Source organism: Mya arenaria, chromosome 7 (assembly GCF_026914265.1).
Source record: "Mya arenaria isolate MELC-2E11 chromosome 7, ASM2691426v1".
Lineage (NCBI taxonomy): Eukaryota > Metazoa > Mollusca > Bivalvia > Myida > Myidae > Mya > Mya arenaria.
The window spans coordinates 47,289,750-47,298,998 of record NC_069128.1 but is presented as its reverse complement, the minus strand read 5'-3'; the positions used below and the strand labels follow the sequence as shown (position 1 = coordinate 47,298,998).

The window sequence follows — 9,249 nt, the reverse complement described above, 5'->3', positions numbered from 1 at the left end:
ATTTTTTTTGCTCTTTTTAAAAGTTGTCTTTTATTTGTTTTGTTTTTCTGAAATTATTTGCTTTGAAATTTAGTTGATTTTGATTTGTATAAGGTTATATTCAACAACGGCACACGTTTGGAAAGGGATAAAATTGCTTTACTATTGATTTGAAAAGTTTATATTATAAAAAAGGACAAAACGTATTGATTCCGGTTCAATAGTGTTTATTTTCTATTGAAGTAGTGTGCCCCTAGACGAAACAGAGGGTTTAACAATGTCCCGCTTTTCGATGTAACGAACACCCAAAAAAACACTTTACGGGGCTCTCGTGTGCGCACTTCAAATGATCTAGTTCTATCCACGGTTAAAAGAGTGTTTTATCCAAATTCGGACCTGAAAACGCTGGTTTTAAAAATTACAGTACGGAATTAAAATATATATAAGTGTGTGCTCTTTCATTAAGCAAAAGACATGAAACGCTAAAAATAAAATATAAAACAAAAACCCATTTGAAGATAAAATATGTCCCGAACTTCGAAGGTTCGAACGCCACACAAAAGACGAATTTCAAAGGCTGTCTGACTCTAGTGCAAATGAACATATTTCACCACAGGTCAAATGAGCACTTTTTATTAAAGATCGGGGTTCCAAGAATATGTTTTTTCAAAAAAATCAAACTGTTAATGTACGTATTTTTTTTTTAAAAATATGTCACATTGTCAACACCAATATTCGGCGAGATATTACAGGAAACGATAAAAAATGATGTTTGAAACACAACAATTTAAGAGATCATGAATTTGGTAAAACTTCCAACTTTTTTTACAATTGCAGAAAAAACATTGCAACATGACATCTCTACGCTGCAAACTCGGCTATGATGTCGACTTGTTTATATTGTTGTAAACTACAGTCGTAAAGCTACACAATGTCATTTACATAATCGATTGAAACAGAAACATGATTAACGGCATTCTACTGTCAGATCCACTTCTTTTAAATAATGACGTGAAACTTCTATGATATTTTTCGTTTTTTGCTATTAATTGTGATAAGGAAAGAGGTCACGTTTGCATTTTGCATTACTACATCAACGTCAACCTTTGATCAGGAAGTTGGTAGGATTTGCCTCTTTTTCGTACTACCTTTATATTTTTCGCGAGAGGAACAAGTCTCTCCCAATGCTCAAAGAACAATATCGGTACCAATACCCAATTGATCATATACGAAATCAATGCCTTCCTCCGTGTTTTGGACATTCTGACTTTCTCCAGACCATAAATTGTTACTCCTTTGTTTAGTTTAAATACGTATGTCCAAAATGTTTATATCTGAGTTACCGCTGTTGTACATCGTATTAGTTAAGGAGAGCTATGTCTGATAATTGTCTTTAAATGACTTTATGGTACCTCTAAAGAGCTAGCATTCCGACTGGGTTTCTTTGTTTACAGGTGATGTTGGTATCCGGTCGTTGAGTGCTTTAAGTTATTTTTCGCGTTATTCTTCATTTTTAAGTTAATGCGTGCTATTATGAGGCTTATGCATTCAATTTGATAATTATTGATACATGATGGGACGAGTGAGAGGTTACAAGTATTAGCCCCGAGTAGACTCAAAAGTTTCACTGACCATATAAGGGCGTTAATGCCATCATTAAACGGTAAAGCAATTTTTAAGAGGGTTTTGTTTTGTTTTGGAGTTTGTTTTTGTGTATGTGGTGTTAGTTTGTTTTTAGTGCTTGTATTTGTGTATGTGATGTTAATATGTTTGTGTCTATAGTTTTTTGTGATTTAAGCCCTTGCCTTGTGCCCCTTAACAGGGATTATTCGTGTACTTTCGAGCACTGGGCATAACAAACATTGTATTATTATTTTTTAATCAAGGTTCGCGATTTAGGTAATTGATAAGTTAAAGAGATCGAGACGTTACACTATGTTTTAACAGCTTAACGTTCAAGTGGCCATAAAGCTACTTTTGTCCATTTTCGCACCTTTAATGTCGGTCATGTTTGGAAGTTCAGGGTCATGGTTGGCATTTCAAGCTTATTTTTACTTTTACCCTGCTAAAGCGCTTAGAAATAGTTAGCTTTTCACCGTACAGTTCTGCAAATAAAACAGTTCCGTACTAACATCTTGATCTGAATTAAAATATCACTCTTTTTGACCAACACTGACCGCCATTGATTCGTGCATCTTTTGCCGTCTATGAAATAGAGAAACATTCTCAACAACGCCTTATGAATATATTTTTAATTGCACTACATTATTATATTTAAAATATGTACTTAAACCTTAACATCGAAATAATGTATCAAGTGCTCGATTCAGTTTTAAAAGTGTGTTCTACATTACTGGAAGCAAAGATCGGTTGACATATATCCGAAATACTTATCAAAAGTCTGGTGCCAGAACAACGTGGTATAAACAACATAATTGTATAGTACTAAAAGTTATCATTTTAAAACTGTCCTGCTGTTCCTGAAGCTGAAGCAAGGCCACCTTGAAAGCAAACAAGATAGCATGCATTAGCTGTACAAATTAAGTAGCACACTATCGGTCCTTGAGATGGTCCAGCACTACCTGTACCCCTCTTTACTAGCCTACCGTCGTTCGTCGAATCTGAAATAAAGAAAAGGTCAGTAATTGCTTCCGATCGGAATCATATTTTAACATCGATCAAACATTTTGAACACTGACCATTAAGGAAGAGGAGTTACGTATCAAACCGCATTTGGCATGCTTTATACAACAACAACAACAACAGCAACAACAACAATAGCAGCAGCAACAACAACAAAAACAACAACACAGACAGCATACCTATGACGGTATTTAAACGGACCCCTAAACGGGCCCGGGGTCAGACGTATTGATCAATAATGCGTTTGAAAATGTTGAATTAATATACACGAGGTTCTCGCGTAATTCAGAGTTTTATGTATGGAATGACTTGTAAGAGCCTAAATGGGTTGAAATATAATGGGATAAACGCCGACCAAAATAGCTTTACTGTAGATTTTAATAACGAACGAATCAATAATTTGAGTCGAAAAATATTCACTTCCTTTCATTGGTGACTGCCAACATATTTATATATAAGGCCAACAAAGATACAGTACTGATCTTTGCGAGTATTTTGTATCCATTAGTTTGAGTATTAACAACATTTTGGCACGTTTACGTGTATATAGTAGTATACATTAATGAATGTTATTCTCTAATATGTATTTTTTACAGAAGAGGAGATAATGTCCGGACATAATTGCACTGTCCGGTTTCTATCGGGAGATCTATATTTAAATGGACTAGAATCCCGATGTTATGAATGGAAGAAAAAAAGAAAATTGTCAAGAAATTACAAAAAAATAATATCGTTGTGTACAACACATTAAATCTTACTTAGCTGATTTATGACACATGTATTACTGAAATACTTAATACAACTGTTTTAACTCACTGTTTTGCTTCAGTATATATTAAATGATACGTGAACTGACAAATCAAGAAAATGGTTGCAGGGAAACTGTGATGAAATTTCAACAATTGTTTTACAGGCCCCAAATTTCTCGAGCATGAATCTGAAATCTCTAATAATAGGATCAAGATAATCTCAGGGGATTTGTTTTTGAACAAAATATGCAGTTTTTTTCTTCTTTTTCTTAATTTTGATACTTATTAAGAAACTCATTTGAAAGATACTCAAGATCAACTATATGTTTGGTGTGTTATTGAGAAAGTACTTGGGCTCAATGAAAAAATATACTAAATTCTGCGTCGCTTGTGATTTTTCGAGAAATTGAGTCCAGAAAGGTGACTTTTTCCGCACTGTTGTAACTAGTGACACTAATGAGAATAGTGTACCGGTTACACAATGATTACACCACCTCAAATGTGCGCGCCCTTTCTTACTGTTAACGAAACTAACCTGTTTGTTGTCGGAGCATGTAAAGATCTCTTCCGGCGCACATAGCGGCCGCTTGCGGTCCAAGCACCGCCCTATTCACGGTGATGTCCGTCACTGAGTAGCGCTGCTTGGAGTTCTCTGATACTTCAATAGACACCTGGTAAAAGTAAGATAAAATTCATGATTAATACTAACATTGATATAATAATCTGAAACAATATACTAGGGTCATTCTTTATTTGCAGCATATACAACAGTCTTTGGATAACCAAAACAACGAATCCTTTAAAAAACAACTTTTTCAAGTAAGAACAGGCTCGCGTATTTAAGCATTACTTTTTAAATTTGTTTTGCGGTTACTTCCTGGTTTCACATGTTCATGAGTAAATTTCGGTTGCCCAGTGACAATATATTATGTGGAACCATTTAAAATAATATCCAAGTTGTTTCTTTATTATGAATGTATGTGATCTCAATTGAAAGGCAAATTCTTCAGCTTTATATCGGTTACAAATTATGAAAATAACATGTGGATTGGGTGCTTGGTATAGTCTCCCTTTAATCCTAGGTTGTCAATACTATTCTGGGGTCAATACACTTTTTCACAATCTCCAACTCGTGCCCTTGACACATAAATCTTAGAATCTTTAATACCTACTATTACATTATTACATTACCATTACATCGGTTTTAAAGATCATCACCTATACTTACACTAATATTCAATTTACTACTGTAACAATGGTCTTTCAACAACAACAACAATCCATTTGTAATTCATTTTCAGATTTTGCTTTAACAATATACATTAACAGAAATATTTTTAACATTTGTAATTTAACACCCGCGAATTCATCAAGCATAAAATGTTCTCCTATATCTTTTTGTCACAGGGTGAGAAAAGTGTGCAGCCAGACCGGGGCTCGAACCCGGGACCCCTCGCTATCAGGGCGAGTGCTCTACCGACTGAGCTACCGGACCGCTTACACACCTCCTCACCACATGTGTAGGTATCGGTACCGTGACATACTTCCCCGCAAACTGGAAATTCGTCCTCGAATTTGAGGAACACCAGTGCTAAGGAATGCACATAATTAACACTGAGAGCGCATTATGCTGCCAAACAGTGCTGCCACGGCCCCACGTTGGGCGCCAAATGTCACAGGGTGAGAAAAGTGTGCAGCCAGACCGGGGCTCGAACCCGGGACCCCTCGCTATCAGGGCGAGTGCTCTACCGACTGAGCTACCGGACCGCTTACACACCTCCTCACCACATGTGTAGGTATCGGTACCGTGACATTTTACATAAATTCAAAATAAGAAAGGAGACAAAAAATCACCCTAACACCAAGAACATCTTTGAGGTCACTGTACTACAGTTGTATCAAACCCTTGATGTAACATGTTTAAACATTGACTTAATTATCATGTCTAGAATATTCCGTCTAATAATCAACTTTTATTATCTTAAATAAAATGTTAACCCTAACAATATAATCAATTGCTTTGTCGAAGTAAAATAAGTCGTCACATAACCTTTTCTATTAGTTAAACAAATGTTCTTTGATACAATGTAATATTTTTAAATTAATTACAGTTCCTATCTGCTTCAAAAAGAAAGTTTGTGCCTCAATATATATATATATATATATATATATATAGCAGCAAGGAATATCCTTTCAAACGATACCATATACAGTCGAACCTCGTTGGCTTGAAATCGTTTGGCTCGAATTATCCGTTGGCTCGAAGTGAATGTTTAGGTCCACTTTCTTACACACAGATATCACACTTGGCCTGAATTTCCCGAGGCTAAAGGTATTTTCGCCGGTCCCTCTGAGTTCGAGCCAACGGGGTACGACTGTATTCAAAATCGACTGTTATGGCATGCGCCGATGCGTGTATACGCATGCCCTGTTTTCAGTTAAGGCTAACAGTGGATAACAATAGCTAACGTTTGCAAATCTTGTTTCAAATCCCTGTTGGGTCGCACATGTTAGCCACAAAACACCTTTACTTAACGCATGGCGGTAATGCTAACTAGTATTTACAGCTAACAGTTACAGTGTATCCGATGCGATGCAAGTGGGAAACAAAACAAAACTCGTAGCCTTTGAGAGCGACCGTTAGTGGTAACTGATCACAGATATAATGGCAGTACATAACTGGTAGGGAAAAAGCGGATGAGCTCCTTTTTGTCATCACTCACCTGTCGTTGTCCATTGCTGCTGAACTCGTCTTTGTCACTCATGTTGAAAGTGGTCAGGTAGCACCCTGGGAGGTGGTCCATCTTGAACACTTCGAACCCCTTAGGTGTTAGAAATATGATTATAATCGTAGTGGTTCGGTAACTGTGTCTTATGGAATCATCTATGTAAACCAATTTTGCAAAATTCTCTCCCTTGGCCAGTTTATTGTCAAATGTTCATGATTAAAGTAATTCAAAATTTCAGAGGGGAATAAAAGAAAAGTATATTCCACTACAATAGGAAGGGTGGTAAATGTATATCACGGCAAGAAGTAACTTCAGTGAAAAGGAAAAACACACAGTCAGGCTGATTGATTATTAACATGAAAGTGGTATGTTGTAACCTCAACTTTAATTCCAAAATGCCAAAAATTTTAGATGTAAGGTTGTGACGTCGACAGATATCAAACACGGGACTATATGGATAACATGTGAGGATTAGAATCACTTAACCACAGTGACAAATGACAGTAGAACATACAAGCACATTTTATTATTTTTGAATGTATGAAAACATTAGAGCGATGATCATTTATGTTTATGATCGCTAGGTAAATTGGACATACTTTTGAACTACGTTCTCCATTTTGTTGACTTCTTTCGCTAAAAATCAGAAGGCTATTATAGGTGTAATCAGAAATTTCATTCTATTTTCGTGGAAAGAAACAAATGTGCAAATCAAAAACAGGTTGTGCCTTTAATGACGCACTCAATAAAACTACGTGTATTTCTAAGTGGATAAAATATTTCTGCACATTCGTTACAGGTTATTTATAACATCAGCTTATAATATCAAGAATTTGTTATAAAAATTGACCGCATAAATATGTTTCACATATATATTAGTAACCTACTGTCTCATAGTCCTTGACAATGCTGCCGTTGGTGGCTGCGTACACGTTCTCACGTTCCGTGATGACTATAGTTTCCGTGACAACGTGGAGACCGCCCTGGTAGAAATCCGCCGTGAACGTCTGCAGCGAAAAATATCTAACGAATTTACAAAGTGCTGTGTCAACATAATTCGAAGTACAAGTTCCCGAGATAAATCAATGCTAGCAAGCGGATAAGTATGAAGCAGCAAATTAGGAGATTGAACTAACATTACAAAAATACGGCTGACCTACATTGTGTGACCCTTTTATCGGGCATGTCAATCATTACTGATTTACCCGCGTTTAATGGTTGACCTTTGGCGGTTAGTTTATACTTTTTTTTTATTTTACACGATTTTTAACATTGCTTTGGTTACATATGATCCATTGTCAAACATGTTTCTTGTACTTTTACTTATATACTTTACAAAACTTATCGATTTGGCTAAAATTCAATTGAACAAATACACACATGAAAACCTATACTCATGTATGTCATTATGAGGAAATAGGTTGCAATTTTAGTTTTATCATAACCCTACTGGCCTCCAGCTACCTTCTATCGTAATGTATCTAAGAGTTAAACAATATGTGTTCATTTCTAAAATTAAAAATGATTAATGCACCTGTTGTTTGCCTGTCGAGCCCCGAGGATGGAATGAGTAACCCAGATACACGGAGCCCAAAATGGTGGCCGTCAGGAGAGCCAGAAATACGCATGCACCGACCACCAGCAAAGCTCGACTACCTGTCTTGGTCTGTTGAGAGAGAAACGGACAGTACAAACACAATTAATTATTGGATCCACTTTATGTTTTACTACATTGCAAGATTAAGAGTAGTACTAGCAAATGAGGCTCCGTAATGGAGGTTCCTGAGATTTCTATCAAAACAATGAGGAACAAAACAACAACAAAAAACTCGTCAAACAACACACTACACATATAATATATATAAAAAAACTAGGGATGTTTATCAGGCATTGCCAGATCCTGCCTTGGAACGGTCAGAAAAAAATACTTGGGGTTTCAACTAGTTTGTGTGCACAAACTCACTCTTATCCGAACAATCCCGAATAAAGTTAGAACGTAAATGGTAAATGTTATCAAAGTATGCATTAATTTGAGTAAACTAAATAATCACACCAATTATAATAAACTAATGGGTAAACCCCAAGTACTTCTATGATAAGGGATCCTGACGATATCTGCAGACGAAGGTGTTCATATGTTTGGGTATCTAGTTTCTTGTCGTTTGGACATGGGCCTTGTGCCTCTAAATATAGTTTAATTTCGACTACTGGGCATGTCCCTGTAGTTTGCATTGTATTATTTAATACACATTATGGTAAGATATGCGGCCACATTATTTTTTTTTACCAAATTCATGAAGAATGCAAAAAATGGAAACATATCATTCCTTACCCTCTATACCGATTTAACATAAAATATCTTTTGAGTTTCTTTTGGTGAAATATAGCATATTGTGTATACGTACTTAACCATAAAATAGATTTCAAGCACAGACATTGTTCCCAAACCTTTGCGAGTTTGCTGGCCAGTCTTATATGTGTATGTCAGTTTTGAGATAACTACTAATCATCTCACCCTTCAGGAGAAAGGAATATCTTATTCGATGACTGAGGACAGAAGTTCATCTCTGTCGGACCTAAACATGGATTGAAACCTCTGGAGTCTCATTCTAGAAGCGTTATTTGATACCACTTTCTTTGCATGTCTGTTGCCTTTTTCTTATAAAGAAAACAACATCAATGAAATAACCAGTCACTCGCAAACTAACAGATAACATTAATAGATACTATCCAATTGGATAACATACAATTGTCAATCAGCATTATACCACCCGGATATGAAGAGAACTCATTAAATGAACCAAAGATGTATGTCTTTGGCGTTTACCCAGTGCCATTAAACCGGGTTTATGTTTAAACATTTGCTACTGAGCTTGTTTCTGTAGCTTTTCGCATAAATATTCATTTCGATGTTATATATAATTATTATGTTAACGATATATGAGAATATTTAGTTCGCTACAATTATAATGACCTCATGTTTATCGTTTGGTTTGATAGATAGTAACAACAGTAAAATCGATACTGACCATGCCACCGTTGTCGACTTGACCTTCACTGTCCTTGAATGTTCCTATCTGTGTCTTCATTTTCAAATTAGTTACTGTAAAACTAAACAGTTAGTCCTAGATAGTTGCTATTCCTATTTT

General features: G+C 35.9%; 2 non-coding genes across 2 annotated transcripts; both read right to left on the bottom strand.

The window, feature by feature from the left end:
* Positions 1 to 4,793: 4,793 nt before the first annotated feature.
* Positions 4,794 to 4,866, bottom strand: Trnas-uga (transfer RNA serine (anticodon UGA)). The gene has a single exon. It is a non-coding gene; the product is annotated as a tRNA-Ser (tRNA).
* A 199-nt stretch (positions 4,867 to 5,065) lies between these two features.
* On the bottom strand, positions 5,066 to 5,138 carry Trnas-uga (transfer RNA serine (anticodon UGA)). Its single transcript has one exon. It is a non-coding gene; the product is annotated as a tRNA-Ser (tRNA).
* Positions 5,139 to 9,249: the final 4,111 nt, after the last annotated feature.